A 16,644-nucleotide genomic window follows, 5' to 3' on the forward strand; every position below is an offset into this window, starting at 1 on the left:
AGAAGCAGATTAGTCAACAAAAGACCCACTATTCTGTTGAAAAATTATAATGAATTATGCCTACAATTAAAAAAAACTGCAGAAAGCCTCATTGGGCTAAAGCGGATGAGATATGCAGCTACATGTATCATCTGCAGGACTTCTGAGGGGAAGCAGGGTCGTTCAATCAAACCAGCTCCATTGGGCTCTTTCTCTTTTTGAATGGTTTTTATTCCAGTCTTGACTTCAAGGACTATTTTTGGGTTGTGGTTGTTGTTTTTAAATAATCTGTAAGCCACTCTGAAAGCCTTTTGAGTTGAAGAGCAGGTAGAAAATGTTTTTAACCAACAGCAACTTTGGGAGACTGCAAGTCTGAGTGGGAAAGAGCAGGTCTGAGATTTTGAGTAGGGGGAAAGTGACCACTTGGTGAAGCAGCCCCTCATGTTAAAAAGCTACAGCTTACTTCTGACTATTGTCCATCTGCAGAACTCAGAATGAAGTCCCACAGTGCTCAGTCAGGCTTTATCCATAGGACTAAAGCCCTCATCCACATATTTTCCTGCTGAAAAAAATTTCTCCAGTTGCTATTTAGCCCTGAATCTGTCATTTGTTGCAAATAGCAAATGTGCAGGGCCTGGCTTGATTATGGCCTTCTGAAGTAAACAGTAGCTTTTGGAGGGAAGGATTTTCATAGTATCATAGAGTTGGAAGAGACCACAAGGGCCATCCAGTCCAACCGGCTGCCAAGCAGGAAACAACATCAAAGCATTCCTGACAGATTAGCCTCCGCTAAAAGACCTCCAAAGAAGGAGACTCCACCACACTCCTTGGCAGCAAATTCCACTGCCGAACAGCTCTTACTGTCAGGAAGTTCTTCCTAATGTTTAGGTGGAATCTTCTTTCTTGTAGTTTGAATCCATTGCTCCGTGTCCGCTTCTCTGCAGCAGAAAACAACCTTTCTCCCTCCTCTATATGGCATCCTTTAATATATTTGAACATGGCTATCATATCACCCCTTAACCTTCTCTTCTCCAGGCTAAACATGCCCAGCTCCCTAAGCCGTTCCTCATAAGGCATCATTTCCAGGCCTTTGACCATTTTGGTTGCCCTCCTCTGGACACGTTCCAGCTTGTCAGTATCCTTCTTGAACTGTGGTGCCCAGAACTGGACACAGTACTCCAGGTGAGGTCTGACCAGAGCAGAATACAGCGGTACTATTACTTCCCTTGATCTAGATGCTATACTCCTATTGATGCATCCCAGAATTGCATTGGCTTTTTTAGCTGCTACATCACAACAGGAAACTAGTGGTAGAAGAAAGGATAGAAAGCTCTTCTCTCCCCTGCCCACACCTCTTCTGCAGTGCTGAGATGGATTGGTTGCCCCTGTGGCTGTTATTACTTCAAAAGAAAAATCCCAGTCATGAGATTCAAAGATGACTCAATGAAAGGCTAGCCTGGATCTGTGTGCCGTTTAATATCTATGTAAATAGGACAGGCACCAAGAATAGAGAGTATAGGGCAAAATCAACATCCCTATACAGCTTCTTTGACCTTCATCCTGATACTGGTGATATATTGTCAAAACAAAACAAACAAATGCTAAATATTGCTTGAGGTTGCACTGCTAAGTGCATTAATGTCTAATGACTCATGCTGAAGCACTCTGTGCCTTTGTATCTCAGGGACAATTTGAATCAGAGCGTAATCATCCTTGTCTGTATACTGTGCATACAAATCCTTTGTATGTTTACTCAGAAGTAAGCAATAATGAACTTTATGGAGTTCCTGCTCAAGTAACTGCAGAAAATTATGGACTCAATGGCATATCGTGGTAAAATCGTGACTACAATAATAAAACTCAATGATTGTGCCTGTTATGTGCCAGCATACATGCACACATATGCTCAATGCATAGCTGCCAAGTTATCCCTTTTTTTAAGGGATTTTCTTTTATGCTGAATAGGCTTCCTCGCGAGAAAAGGGAAAACTTGGCAGCTATGGCTCAATGTGATGTAGGAAGCTGCTTCCATAGGATACAATCCTGTACCCCTGGGCAGGGAGGATGTTTCCACCATGTATCACCACCGCATGGGCAAGGTCACTCACAGAGGTTCCCCCCTCGCAATCAGTAACTTTCCTCCAGTAAGAGGATCCTCCAACATGATTATGTTATTTGTTATGCCATCTGATTCCCATAACTAGAGGCATAATCCAAACATAGCACTACTCTAATTGGAATTCCTTTGGATAAAAGAGCACCAGAGACTTTCTGGGGGAACTTTTGTAATATTTGCAAACAGCATGCACACTCCAACAAGGCTGCTAGGCAGCAAATATTCTGTCTCATACCAGATTACCAGAGAGAGGCTTTTGGATGCAAGGCCTGTTCCACGCACAGCTTTCTTTCTTTGTGTCTCTAGCTTTCCCCCCCAATCATTCCACATACTTAAATCAATAAATATGAAATTCACTCCTACAGGAGGTAGCAAAAGCCACCAACTTGGATGGCTTTTAAAGAGGATTAAACAAATTAATGGAGCAGAGGGCTATCAATAGCTATGCTTTGTCTTCATGGCTGGAGGCAGTAATGTTTCTACCGGTAAATACCAGTGGTTGCATATTATTCGGGGTGGGTGGGTGGGTGGGGGGTAGAGTTCTTGTGCTTGGGTCCTTCTAACAGGCTTCCTATACATCTGTTTGGACACTATGAGAACAGGATACTGAACTAGATGGACCATTGGCCTGATCCAGCACACTCCTCTTATCTTCTTAAAAGAAGACAGGCCTGCAATCTAATAGATATGATACAAAAGAAGGGGTAGAGAAGAGGAAAGTCAGCACTGGTGCAGTTTCTCCTTCACAAGCTGGTGGATCAGGCCATGTTGGTCTCTTCCTTGTCAAGATGTTCTTACTGGGTGGCAGGGGATGCAGTCTCTCAGTAGCCCTAGGCCACCTGACTGTTGACTGAGAACAGGGTGTGCCTCTTTCCAGCATTGCAGTCCCAGATAACTGGTAGTTGGAACAGTGTGTTCTTTCCTGTGGATGAGGTTGGGGAGCTGTCTGCTGCTGCTCTGGCCGATGGATGAACTGACATTTGAGGGCTGGCAGGTCATAGCTCTTAATCTTTACAATTACTCTCAGCAGCTTTCTGGCAGCATTTTTTTGTATGGATATTGCTGGAAATGACTCTTTTGGATGGTGCCTTTTTGCATGGTTGGGAGCATGGCACATAAAAAAAAACTCATGGTGGTTTTATTCACAGTAATATAGCTGTGAATCTACCCTACACTAAAGTGCACTTTGTAATAATGAAGATCAGTGTTTAATCCAGAAACATAGGAATAAATAAATATGTGGTGCTGGAGTCCCCTCTGCATCTTCATATTCCTTCAAATAAGACGATTTTAGCCACTCCTGCAACAGGTGGTGCCATCACTTGACAGCAGCACAGATGAGATTGTTGTCAGCAACTCAAGCTTTTAAAGCTTCCATTGCCTATTTCTTTAATGAATGTTTTGTGTCTTCTTGGCCAATTAAATTAGTGCCATTCTGATTGCCATCTCCATCTTGCTGCTTTCCAAATTCACTTTTCCATATTTGCTTTCGTTATTTGTGAAGCTTCTTCTGTTGCAAAGCAGTCATCAGCACAGGATATGTTCCTGTCATATATTGGAATCCACAATAAGGCAAGGTGTTGTTACATAAACTAATCCCCCTACTATTATTTCCGCAATGGTCCTCATGGTGGAAAGTAGAAGCTCACATTAGTGCTGTGCCAAATATTTGCAGTGGAACATTGCTTTCCACTTTCACAGATGCTCAATATTGACTCATAGTTTCAGGAGCATATTTTTCTTTGAACTGCATCTTATTCTTGCTGGCTACATCATTCAGCCAGCATGATAATGCCACAATGTCCTGTAGAGCAATTGGATATGATTACATTATGATGTCACAAAATCAGTTCAACAATTCATTCTGAAAGGGTGTTCAGAAGGGAGAGGTGTTATCAACATTTTTGCTCCTCCGTCAGTAATAGAAAGTGCTTTTCACACATCTGTGGAAAATATTCCCATGTTTTGACTTAATTCTGTCCTCTCTACATTTTTGGCTTTTTTCTATCCTCTATTTGTGGACAAGCAAAAACTTGTCCATAGCCACTTTTGCTGCCTTGCCCTCCACGTTTTTTGCACCCTTAATGCTTTGCTTTATTTTGCATGTCCCATTTAGGTTGCAGCCCCAAACATACTGACCCTCACTGAATTCAGTGGGGCTTAGTGGCCACATCTTAGATTGCATTGTTCATCCTTTATCTTAGTTTCCATGAATGGAGAGTTACATTTATGTACTCCCAAACTGTTGTGAATATTTGTTAGCACCTACAGAGCATTGTGAAATAAGTGGTGCTTTATGAATGCTATGAGTGACAAAGCGTGTGGCCTGGGTCACGGACAATTATGTGGAATCTCAAGGTTCTCCTGGGAACGGGAAATTTCTATGTTTCTGTAATGTTGCAAAAAGAAAAAGAAACTTCAAAAAGACTTAGCATTCATTTATGAAAGGGCTTAAATGTCATGTTTCAAGGTTGTTTAGAAAATGATGCTGCATAAGCTGGCTTGTCATCAAATGCAGAGCTATGAACAAACAACGAAATTGCTGGCCTATACTGTGTTTACATATTATACCAGCACAGAATGTACAGAATAGTAACTTAAATTCCAGATTGAAGCCACCACTGCTACAGCTAAGACACAATCAAATAAGGAATGAACATATACCTGGAATGTATGGAATTTCTATACTGCATTTAGTTATTGCTGACTGCAATTGTTATGTCTAGAGCTGCCTTCAAATACTTGTACAAAAGTCACCTTTGGTGCCTTGGGTAGAAAGATGCAGTAGACAGTAGGTGTGTCTTAAATCAAAATATGAACTCACAATACTATTACAAAACTATTGTTTTGAAATGCAGTGACTTAGCAAACTCTCCTCATTTTCCTGTGTGGAAGGCAAGTTGGCTGGTGGGGACCGTTTGAGACAGAACATAACATGCAGAGTGACTCACTAGATGCATCCATTACGCCACTGGAGATTTACCTTTTTGAAAACACTCATCTCTCACTTTCTTGAGAATCCGTTAAACTCCTTTCCCATCTCAAATAGGTCTTCCAGTGCGTAATTTTTAAAATCTCATAAAATCAAGTTTCAAGTTGGAACTTGTCCATTAATTTCAATAGGTCAGTTCTGAGCAAAACTTAGGGCTGATCCACACTTCCTCTTGTTCTGCTGCTTTCCCCTGGTGAAAACCACTCCTTGGCATTCAATTAGAGCAAAAGGCAACTTGGGTTTTCTCTGGATTACATTTTCTCCAGTTTAGCACTACAGAACAGTTTTTTCCTGGGAAAGATGGGGCAAGGAGAAAACTGCTCAGACAGACCCATACTTTCTAGGCATGGGACAAGTGTGGATGAGCCCTTAGTTGAATGTCTTGTAACTACAATTAGTAGGGATCCAGCAGCTAGATAAATAACTTGGGCCTGGGTGAAATGCACATCTTGCCAGTCTTGCAATGGTTTCACTGGCTTCTGGTCCATTTCCTGTTCAGACTTCTGTCAATTTCCTGCAGAGAGAGCGAGAGAGAGCATTGTCCCTACCACTTTTGGCTTTGGTTCTGCTCATCGCCAGCATGTGGCTCCTGACAGATTATCCCTAAGGATATATGGCCCTCAACAGAAAAACAATGTTCATTGCTTTTGGAAAAAATATTTTACAATACTATATCATTTTTAACACTTTATAAACTACTTTTGGTGCATTTTATGAAGAAAAGACCAAGCAAATTACTTTTCTAAAGTGAACACACATGTAAACCTTTGTAATTTTGCCAGGAGAACAAAGGCATTGAGTGGGGTGTGATAATAATAGTTAAAGCACCCTCCCAAATGGAGAACACATTTTTATTTAGCTAATAAGTTAATTATTCAGTTAAAAAAAAACCAAAAAATTGCAAGCAACATATATAAAATGCAAAACAGTGCTTATAGCTTATTACTTCACATGCCCCCCCTAAAAATAGTCAAGTAGTTTATTATACAGTAGTTTGCTTCCTTGCAACTGATGCACAGCAAGCGCCAATCAATTCTAAGAAATCCATCAGGATTCTCCTTTACAAGTCAGAAGGGAGTCTCTGCAGGGAATCCAGTAGGCATAGCTGCACATCTGAAAAACTTACATTGCATATCCTGAAAGGACAATATGATCTGGCAAGGTGTTAGCTGTAGACCAGAGCAATTCAAGCTTCACACAACAGATAGTACACATCTGAGATAATCTGGAGTCTTGCACTCTGAGAAAACAGTAGCTATGTACAGTAGAAGCAAACAGTAGCTATGTATGGCTTGAAATGGGGAAAATTCTGTCCAGTGCAGCTACCGGTACAGATAGACTTAACAGTGAAATATTTTTGAATCTGACATCTGCACCCAGGACATCTTTACAGTAATTAGGACACTTCCAAGACAGCCTGTTCATTGAGCATATATCCTGATTTATTTACTAGGAGAAAGAGGCACCAAATTTAAAAAGTGACAACTGTGATGGAAAGTAAGAATCAGGAGGATACTTAGAAGGTGTGGTCCTGATTCTTTCTTTGCAACCTTGGCTTGATCCTGGCTCCCTTTGCATCTTGGCTTTGAACTGCAGAGGTTTATTCCCAGGTATAGCTATTTTGAGCCACCATGTGAAAGAAGAAACAAAGCAAACAAAAAGAAATTAGAAGCACACGTAGATTCTTTCCTTTGAAGCTGAGTCACCTGATGTCATTGTACCTCAGTAAAACAAAACAAAAAATAATATATTCAGAAAAAAGGATCTGAATGTAATCTAGTACAGCTGCAGCCTCAAGGATAGAATCATGTGCATATAAAATCATTTTGACATACCAAATCATCCAAATTATTAAGCAGATAAAGAGAGAGGTGCCAAAGATGTCCGGTTCAAGCAATCAAGTCCTAAGAATTACCATAGCCAGTCAATCAAGAGAGAGCTGGACCATAAAGAAGGCTGATCGCCGAAGAATGGATGCTTTTGAATTATGGTGCTGAAGGAGACTCTTGAGAGTCCCATGGACTGCAAGAAGATCAAACCTATCCATTCTGAAGGAAATCAGCCCTGAGTGCTCACTGGAAGGACAGATTGTGAAGCTGAGGCTCCAATACTTTGGCCACCTCATGAGAAGAGAAGACTCCCTGGAAAAGACCTTGATGTTGGGAAAGATTGAGGGCACTAGGAGAAGGGGACGACAGAGAATGAGATGGCTGGACAGTGTTCTCGAAGCTATGAACATGAGTTTGACCAAACTGCGGGAGGCAGTGGAAGACAGGAGTGCCTGGCGTGCTATGGTCCATGGGGTCACGAAGAGTCGGACACGACTAAACGACTAAACAACAACAACAACAATTTGGATTTAGCAATGGCAAAAGAGGAATATATTTCACCCAAATACATCCTAGAGACATCATGATATTTTTGTTCCTTAATATACATCAGCTGAAGAAACAAAATATCCCCATTTCTTTCTTCAGAAAGAAATTGGGCAATTTTTCTGTACTTTGACTGCTGTCATTTAATATTCAAGGTTTAAAATGCCATTTTTTCTGTGGATGAAAGACAGAAGAGTACCTACTGTTCATTTGATTAGATGAGCAGGCCATGCTGAAGGAGGTCCTCTCTTAACAGTGTCTGACCAAAGCCAAGCCTTGTCAAGAACTAAAGCCAGCAAGGGAGGCGTTGAGATGTACCCTTAGCAACTAAGTGATGTCTATCAACATAATAAAGGCTACTTGTGATGTCACAAAGGCAACCTATTATCTAAGGGCCACATATGAGGATTTGACCCAGCTGACATTTTCAAAGTAAAAACCCCATTACCCATTGGTTTTTAAAGAAAGCAATTTACACAATCATGGTTGGAGGGTTTGATGTGAAATGTATAGTGTGTTGTTTGTGCTGTTGTTTCAACAATGATTTTTTTTGTTGTTCAGCACTGCTCAGAAGTTGAGTCTAGCTAGCCCTTTCACAAGATTTGAGACTGTGAGTCTGTAGGTTTGAATCCTATGAGTGGGATTCAAGTGCAATATTTCCAGCTTAAAATCTGGAAACTATAAAGGCATCTCTGGTATCAGGCTTGGAAAAACTTCCTGTAGAGAACCCCATGGAGAGCTGCTGGATGGGCCAATGGTCTGGCTGAAGATAATTTCAAGATGTGGAATCCATAATCTGATTTTAATCATCATGTTAGACTGTCTTCTCACTAGTTTAAACTACTGGCTTTTTCTGGCAATCAATTTAGAGTTTGAAATACTGAATTAAAAATATATAATATGAATTTACATATTATTGTTTTGTTTAAAAACCAGTTTCAGAAGTATTACAATCTGAGATAAGGGCCTAGGGTTCCCCAAGGCTGGACCTGTTTTGAAAGCTCCAGGGTATTACAGGTATGTATTCATTGATTACAATTTTTATTTGCTTGTTACCCAAAGGTGTCTAATCAATTTGGAAAACATTTAAAAACATAAACATAAATACATTATTATACCACACACACACAGCCTCCCATGATAACCACAGGAATCTTTGGCAGCCCACTAGTAACAAAACAACACTATCTCAATTCATCAAAAGCCTGCAGGAAAAGATAAATCTTTACCAGGCTAAGGCTTGCAATATGTGAATTAGCAATCAAAGTGGCATCTTTGAGCCTGTGCAGAGTGCATTTCCATCACACCAAACAACCTCACCCAGCCCTTTATATATATAGGATTATCCCAGCTGTCTCAAATGATCTGAAGGCACAAGATGTAGTTCTTCTACTGCAGAAGCTAAGCACCTCTGGCTTCTTAGCTGCCTGAATGGGAGAATGCTTGAAGAATCTTGACTGAGGATACTGTATTCAATGTATGTCGCAATCTTTGAAATGATGGGAAAATTTTTTTAAAAAAAGGAGTGGAATTCATGCTTGAATTCTGATTTTTAGACACATTGATTTCCAGTCAAAGGGGCAATTTAACAAATAACAGTTCACAGTAGGAGCCTGTATAAATCAAAGGCAGTGATGTGTGATGCGTTAATCGGAGGCTTCCTTTTATTTTGTGAAAGTTTCCTACTTGCCAGAAGCAAAACAATATGCTGTTATCTGGAATGAACTGTTTCCTATCTGCAGAATGCCTCTGACAGTTTGTAATGGTAATGGGTAAGCACACAACAGTTTCAGATAAGAGAATACATTAGATACTGTTAACTGTAGACCCAGAGAAGCAATTAGTCAACAAAAGACCCACTATTCTGTTGAAAATAATGAATATTATGCCTACAATTAAAAAAAAAACTGCAGAAAGACTCCCTGGAAAAGACCCTGATGTTGGGAAAGATGGAGGGCACAAGGAGAAGGGGATGACAGAGGATGAGATGCATAGCTGCCAAGTTTTCGCTTTTCTCGCGAGGAAGCCTATTCAGCATAAGGGAAAATCCCTGTAAAAAAGGGATAACTTGGCAGCTATGATGAAATGGTTGGACAGTGTTCTTGAAGCTACCAACATGAGTCTGACCAAACTGTGGGAGGCAGTGGAAGACAGGAGTGCCTGGCGTCAGGGTGGATTTGATTTAAATCACTAGTCAGTAAGGCTTGATTTAAATCATAGTTTTCTACATAAAGACTAATTCTTGCTGGTATAACTTTAATATGCAAGTAGATAAAGATTTTTAGAATAACAACTTTTTATATTTGTTTTTTTACCCCCAGTTTAATAGGTTAATCATTCATATTTGGAAAACTTTTCTGTTGTACTTAGGAAGGAGAAAAATAATCATTACCTTAATAATAACAATTTAAATAGATTTATTCAACTGAAACAAAAACATTACAGCATATGTTACAGCAACAATAACATTACAGCATATGATCTGGCTCTTCTGTTTCAGTGTATCTGAAGAAGTGTGCATGCACACGAAAGCTCATATCAATACAGTATAAAAACTTAGTTGGTCTTTAAGGTGCTACTGAAGAATTTTTTTTATTTTTTTATTTTTATTTTGCTTTGACTCAGACCAACACGGCTATCTACCTGTAACTATTATCGTGTATCTGAAGAAGTGTGCATGCACACGAAAGCTCATACCAAAATATAAACTTAGTTGGTCTTTAAGGTGCTACTGAAGGAATTTTTTTATTTTGCTTCGACTCAGACCAACACGGCTACCTACCTGTAACTATTACAGCATATGTTATTTGCTTAAACAGACATCCATCTTTGTTAACTTATTTGGCTAAACAAAAACAATATATATATATTTTAAGAAACTTAGACTGTCAGCTCAGCCTACACATGAAAAACTTAAATACTGTCCACTCCAAACAATCAGAAAAATATTGTTTCTATTCTATTCTATTCACTGAACTTCTTGAAACTTAGCACTGAAGGGGTTGGTTCTGTATTCATAGGTTTGTAGAACAATAGGAGGGGACCCAGGTGGCGCTGTGGTTAAACCACTGAGCCTAGGGCTTGCTGATCAGAAGGTCGGCGGTTCGAATCCCTGTGACGGGGTGAGCTCCCGTTGCTTGGTCCCAGCTCCTGCCAACCTAGCAGTTCGAAAGCACGTCAAAATGCAAGTAGATAAATAGGAACCGCTACAGTGGGAAGGTAAACGGCGTTTCCATGTGCTGCTCTGGTTTGCCAGAAGCGGCTTTGTCATGCTGGCCACATGACCTGGAAGCTATACGCCGGCTCCCTCGGCCAATAATGCGAGATGAGCGCGCAACCCCAGAGTCGGTCACGACTGGACCTAATGGTCAGGGGTCCCCTTTACCTTTAGGATTAAGGTCTTTTTCTCAACTCTGTTCATGTTATAACATTTTTGCTGTGAAGAAGAGGCATGTGATCTCTGCTGAGTCAAATTCAGTTTTGAGAACTGCAAAAGTAAACCAAGCATCTGTGATAATATCTTGTAGGCAGAGAAACTGCCCAATAATCTTACAAAAACCTCTGGAAGAGTATGACATTGTGAATGGATTAATGGAATTTATTTACCAAAAAAATTAAATATATACAACCTTATTCTACATAATTAAAAAACTAATCTTTATTTCATGATGGAATAACCTTTGGATGGCAATATATTTTCCTCAAAAAGCATTTTATTTAAAAAAATCCAATTTAAATAAAAAAAAAATCCGATTTTTTTGATTTATTTTTTAAAAAAAATCAATGATTTTTATCCACCCTGCCTGGCGTGCTCTGGTCCATGGGGTCACAAAGAGTCGGACATGACTAAACAACAACAACAACAAGCTGCCATTGTCAGATCTAGAGCAAGATTCCATTTTTATTCAAATATTGTGGCCAGTTTACATTTAAATGTGAAAGAAGCAACATCCAGGGAAGATTTCAGATGTGCTGTGGATGCAGAAGAACAGAGGGGAAAGTGCATTCAACTTCCTGTTCCTTCACATCTCCAGCAATTCTGACAGAAGTTTTGCATCTTCCCTGCTTGGGGTATACTGTATATAAGGTGTCCTCAGGTACAGAAGTTGTACATCTCTCAGGTGGGAAAAGTTTGAAAGTTCTGTTGTGGACATAGTAGAGATGCCGGAAAACTGGAAGGACAAGTCCCTTGCGCTTTCTACTCTCCAGATTTGTGTCACAGCCAAAGCCACTCTAAGGATTCCTAAACACACACATTCTTAATGCCTGGGCATTTTGATTTCCTGTTCTGTACTACAGTGGTAACAACTCACCATCACCACCAGCATTCCAAAGACTTCCCATTGGAAGAAATCAGGCATTCTAGAGAAACGGTGGGATAATTAGTGGATCTAAGAGAAACTGTTTTTAAAAAGCCATATCATTCACAACATTTTTTCCCTTTAAAAATGACATTAAGGTTTCAAGATGTTGTTGGTTTTGTGACAAACAAAAGGCTGAGTTTCTTAATATGTGGTACTTACGTATTCAGTGTAGTACTTCCTGAAAAATGGCAGCTGAGACCATAGCTAGATTTATCAAATATCCGTTTACCATTAGATCCTTAAGCTTGAGAAAGTACGTATTGTTCCTGAAAAAAACTGTTTTGCTATTTTAGCATATCTTCTGGTTCTGTGAAGGATTCTCTATGGCAGGGGTGGCCAACTTCCAAGAGACTGCGATCTACTCATAGAATTTAAAAAGTGGCAGTGATCTACCCCCTTTTGGGATTCAGGTCAAAGCTGTGGAGCTTTTTTTAAAGAAGGAAAGCCCTGTTTTGGGGGGTTCACATAAAATTTGTAAAAGAGCTTCTTTCGGGAAGAAAGCGACTTTGAACTTTTTTTTTAGGAAGGAAAGCCCTGTTTTTTGTGGTTCAGGTCATTTTAGGGGTGCAGGGCAAAGATGTTGAGCTTTTTTTAGGACAGCCACAGTTGTTCAGCTTCTTTGGGGGGAGCAAGTGATCTACCAGTGATCTACTGCAGACGTCCAGGGATCTACCGGTAGATCACGATCTACCTGTTGGACATGCCTGCTCTATGGCTATGCCATGCAAGCATCACTCAGAGATAAGATCATGCTATGAGTTGCTGCAGTCACCACCCACTAATCCTGTGGTCCTCTTGCTGACTATGCTTTTTAATCCTATTTTCCTCATTCACCTCATTTTCTCACTTCCTCCCATCATTTTCAATGCTAGTACCTGACCTGGGTCAAAACACAGTGTGCTATTTACCATCCTAATCTCTTCCTTGTGGTGGCGTCTCTTCCCTCCCCTCCTATAAATGTCAATTACCGAGTGAGTGTGTGCATGTAGCTTGGTCCTTGCTCCCATGTGCTGCCACAATCTACTATGTTCCCAAATTCATTGCTGGACTTCCATTAGTTTAACCTCTTCTCTCCCCAATCTCCTTGGTTCAAATGGTAATTTCTTGCCCTCATCACTTTGTTGGAACCACAGATTTAGGGCAAAACTAGATACAATGGCAGCAGATCTACAGGTTTGAAGAATTTTCTGGAACTTTCAGGAAGAATTTTCTGACATTAAGAACTGTTTGACAGTGGAACAGACTCTCTTGGGAGGCTGTGGACTCTCCTTCCCTGGAGATTTTTAAGCAGAGGTTGGGTGGCCATCTGTCATGGATGCTTTAGCTGAGATTCCTGCCTTTGCAGGGGGTTGGACTAGATGACCCTCAGGGTCCCTGCCACTTCTATGATTCTATGAGCCTGCGCCTGCCCTAATGGTGTAGACCAGGCATCCCCAAACTTCGGCCCTCCAGATGTTTTGGACTACAATTCCCATCATCCCTGACCACTGGTCCTGTTAGCTAGGGATCATGGGAGTTGTAGGCCAAATCATCTGGAGGACCGCAGTTTGGGGATGCCTGGTGTAGACCAAGGATAGCAAAAGTGGCACTATTTAGATGCTGTTGGACTCAAGTTCCCATAATCCCTGGGTATTGGTCATGCTGGTTTAGGCTAATTGGAACTGTACTCAAACAATATCTGGAGGGTATCACATTGTCTACCCCTGGTGTCAACAATGAGAAGGGGAGAGTGCAATTTTAGCAGCAAAGGGGATAAGTTGGTAAGGGGATCCAGGCTCTTGCCATGTTTTTTTCCTTTCAGTATATCCTCATTGTTGTCTTCCCAATTTGCCCCAACTCGAAATTACCCTGCTGTTTCAAAATCCAGCTTTATATTTGTCATGGAGAGCCAGTGTGGTGTAGTGGTTAAGAGCGGTAGACTCATAATCTGGGGAACCGGGTTCGCGTCTCCGCTCTTCCACATGCAGCTGCTGGGTGACCTTGGGCTAGTCACACTTCTTTGAAGTCTCTCAGCCCCACTCACCTCACAGAGTGTTTGTTGTGGGGGAAGAACGGAAAGGAGAATGTTAGCCACTTTGAGACTCCTTAGGGTAGTGATAAAGCAGGATATCAAATCCAAACTCTTCTTCTTCTTCATGGCCCAGTTTGCGGGTGGTCGAAGTCCTGGCTGAGGACGTCAGGACCGGGGGCAAGACGGCGGGGTGGGAGCAGGAACAGGAGTCAGGAAGCCAAGGGTCCAAGGGACAGAGAGCCGGGAGTCAAGAAGCCAAGGGTCTGAGGGTCAGGAATCAGGAGTCAAGGAACCAAGGATCAGGAAGCAAGGAGTCAAGAAGCCAAACACAGCAAGGCAGGACGCACGTTACTGTGGCAAAGAGCCAAAGGGAAATGCTGACCTTATATCCCTTCCCGGTTCTTGCCACCCCGTGCTGTGAGTTACCAATTGGCCTCACCTGTGCGGATGCGCCTTGCCTCTTCAGAACAAATTTAGGAAAGCCCCAGTCCTGCAAAGCCCTACTGGTCACAGGGCCTGGCTCCTGCATGCATTCCTGAAAATATTACCAGTTGGGGAAGAGGTTCCATCCAAGGTTTTAGAGGAACTTCAGTCCCTAGGACATAAAACCGCTACTTTCAGTATGGGGGGGGGACTGAAGCTGCAAGTAAACAACTTGCTGAAGGTCCATCCAAACTCAATCACAATCAAATGGAAATTTGACCTCAGATTTCCAATATTCACTGCATTGTATCATGCTGCCTTGCACTTTAGCCTCCTAATGGCTCTGTGAGTGGAGGAAAAGCACCACCAGACAATTGCTTCTGATGGCAGACAAGAGCAGGCACTGAAATGAAATAACTTCAGCAGTATTGAACAGGCATTCACATAACTCCTTTGAACAGCACTGAACTGAACATGACACCTCAGAACACAAGAGCCCTGCTAGAACACCTGACTTCCAGCAGCGGCGAGATATCACTGAGCAACAAATCTACCCAGCCCCGGTTATGGTGCACTGATCCCTATGCAGGTCAAGTTACTTCAGCACTGACCCCACAGGTGCTCTCTGCCTCTCTGGCAGTGTGAATGCAATAATAAATTGAATGATGACTGGGAATAACACCGGTCTTGAAAGATCTACATTGGCTCCCAGTACGTTTCCGAGTACAATTCAAAGTGTTGGTGCTGACCTTTAAAGCCCTAAACGGCCTCGGTCCATTATACTTGAAGGAGAATCTCCACCCCCATCGTTCTGCCCAGAAATTGGGAATGCCCTCTCACCAGATGTCAAAGAGAAAAACATCTGCCAGACTTTTAGAAGACATCTGAAGGCAGCCCTGCTTAGGGAAGCTTTTAATGTTTAACAGACCATTGTATTTTAATATTTTGTTGGAAGCCGCCAAGAGTGGCTGGGGAAACCAGCCAGATGGGCAGGGTAATAATAATAATAATAATAATAATAATAATAATAATAATAATAATAAATTGTTGTTGTTGTTACTATTACTATTATATCTAACAATTTTGCTATCCTTTCATGACATCCAAAACATGAAGGCACCACTTCACTCTGCCTTAACGGTAGGGCTGCCCTTGTGGAAGTCGCTTGGCAGAAACTGGCTTTTTAATCCTTCTGGTTTTAATGTAGCATGCATACCCTGGTGGCTTCAGGTGCAAAGAGCTCACTGTGGCGTTGATAATTTATCAAAACAATCACATTGATTCAGTGTGAGTTCAATGAATTAATATGGAAAAGCTGTCTAAATCCAAAACAAAAAAACCCAGCCTGCATGAAAGCATAGTTGTGAGCTCTACAACCAAAAGAAATTGCCTTTAGTGGGTTGCAGGCACTGGTATTGATCAAAGCAAATGCATTCTCTCCAAGGCAATGCCCTTGTACAACATTTATGATGGTTCAATAAGGGAGGTGGACACACAGAGTATCGACTGTTGGTTTCCCAGCTGGCTCCCCTTCTCAAATATCAAATTCAGAGAAGTGCAAAATCTGAAGGACAACAATGTTTCAATTTGCACATTGGCCTGGGAGGTGAGGATCAGGCCAATTCACCTAGGAATTCACAGAAACGGAAACCCTCAAGCACCCCAGCCACCTCTTGATGCCAACTGAATATTGTTTTCACCTACATTGTACTTAGTTATGTGATCACACCCTAAACTACTGTTCCCCTTCAGCAGAGTGGCCTGCCCAGTGTCAGTTGTTGGCATCCGTCTTATCTCTAGAGACAATGGAATGCCCAAGGTCACACCACATATAATTGTGTTGCAAAACTTGCCAGAACTTGATTACCATCCAGCATCCAATATGAGAAGTATATGTGTGTTTCTCTCTCCCTGCTTTGTTTTAATGCTGTTTTCATTTTGTTCATTTTTGTGTGCACTGAGATGTACAAAAGCAGTCTAAAAATCCTGACAAACCACCCATACATAGACTACAGTACATGATGGGCTGAATGCATCCTACATTTGTTGATCTGGGACCTGCTTTTCCACTACTGGAAGTGAAAAGAAATAAGCAGGAAAATTATGCTTGTGTCCCAAGAATCACCCTGCCAACAGGTAACTGTGCATTTTCCTCCTTGTGATACTCTTTTCAAACCTCCTTTGTTACGTCCTATTTAATTACATTTGAGGTGTTAAAACCATGCAACTATCTGGAAACAAACCAAAAGCATTGGGGCGGGTGGGGTGTGTGCAGGAGAAAGCAAGCAGCCACTTAATCTCAGTTGGAGATTCAGACTGGACTACAATGTGTCACTGATTAAATGACTGTTAAGAGCTTGAGCATACAACCAAAGGCATAAACA

The sequence above is a fragment of the Zootoca vivipara genome, chromosome 7 (genome assembly GCF_965207765.1).
Source record: "Zootoca vivipara chromosome 7, rZooViv2.hap1.1, whole genome shotgun sequence".
NCBI classification, from domain to species: domain Eukaryota; kingdom Metazoa; phylum Chordata; class Lepidosauria; order Squamata; family Lacertidae; genus Zootoca; species Zootoca vivipara.